Source organism: Suncus etruscus, chromosome 4 (genome assembly GCF_024139225.1).
Source record: "Suncus etruscus isolate mSunEtr1 chromosome 4, mSunEtr1.pri.cur, whole genome shotgun sequence".
Classification (NCBI taxonomy): domain Eukaryota; kingdom Metazoa; phylum Chordata; class Mammalia; order Eulipotyphla; family Soricidae; genus Suncus; species Suncus etruscus.
In genome coordinates, this window is record NC_064851.1 from 42,979,547 (window position 1) to 42,981,079 (window position 1,533).

Below are 1,533 nucleotides of genomic sequence, written 5' to 3' on the forward strand. Positions count from 1 at the left end.
GCTGGGGTTACCCAAGTCCCGTACCCCCCCAGGCCTGGTTAAGAAGGCCTCCGGCATGGCGGGGGCCTGACGAACCCCATACTGCTAGACTCCCGGCTCCCAGGAAGGAGAGAGCTCATCTATGAGTTTTAAGAAAAATAAAAGACATTCTTGCAATAATTTTCAGAGACAAAAGAGAGGAGGGCTGGAAGTTACAGCTCACTTCATGAAACTCACCGCAAAGAGTGATGAGTTTAGTTAGAGAAATAACTACATTGAGAACTATCCTAACAATGAGAATGTCTGGGCCCGGAGAGATAGCACAGCGGCATTTGCCTTGCAAGCAGTCGATCCAGGACCAAAGGTGGTTGGTTCAAATCCCGATGTCCCATATGGTCCCCTGTGCATGCCAGGAGGTATTTCTGAGCAGATAGCCAGGAGTAACCCCTGAGCACTGCCGGGTGTGGCTCAAAACTGAAAACAAAACAAAACAAAACAAAACAAAAAAACAACAAAAAAAAAGAGAATGTCTGAGGGAAGTAAAAAGCCCGTCTATAGTACAAGCAGGGGGTGGGTTGGGGAGGAGAGAGATTTGGAACATTGGTCATGGGAATGTTGCACTGTGATTGGGGGTGGTGTTCTTTACATGACTGAAACCCAACCACAATCATGTTTGTAATCAAGGTGTTTAAATAAAATATTTCTTTCCATGTCCCTCATATTTTAGTGGGCCTATGCAAACAATAATTGCCACTCTAACACTGTTTTTACTGTGCTCCTTTGACTCTAATCTTTAAGGAAAACAACCCACTTATACTTTGAGGTTAACTTAAACTAATATGCATGTGCATATTAGTACTATGCCTTCAATGTTTAAGGAGTTATTAAGTTTTATGGCTTTAGATTGATTTGTGTGCTCCTAAGATATATTATATATTACAATCTAGGGACTTGTACATGGGTTCTGTTTTATTTTTCTTAATGTTCTTTGGTTGAAAGTTCAAAGTTAAGATATCAGCAAGGGGACTTCTGTGAATTCTGTTTAAGGGTGATTGTCATTTCATTGTAACTTTACCTTGTCTTCTTTCTTTGCATCTTTGTTCTCATAATTAAAAATAAAAATAAAAAAGAATTAAAAAAAAAGAATACTGATTCATCATACTAGTAAAAAATAATGTTGACTGTGGGCTTTTTATAGATATTTGTTACTACTTTGAAGAAGGTTCTCTTTCACCTATTTTGCTGATGGTTTTCATCGTGAATGAGTGTTGGATTTTGTCAAATGATTTCTCTGCATCAATTGATATAATCATGTGATTTTTATCCTTCCTTTTACTGATGTGGTATATGATGTTAATTAAGTTGTATATATTGAACCATACTTGTATCCCAGGGATGAAATCCACTTTGCCATAATGTTGGATGTGTTATGGGATTCACTTTGCTAAGATTTTGTTAAGGATTTTTGCATCAATGTTCATCAGTGAGATTGGTCTGTAGGTTTTATTTCTTGGTAGTATCTCTGTCAGCTTTGGGCATGAGCATAATATTAGC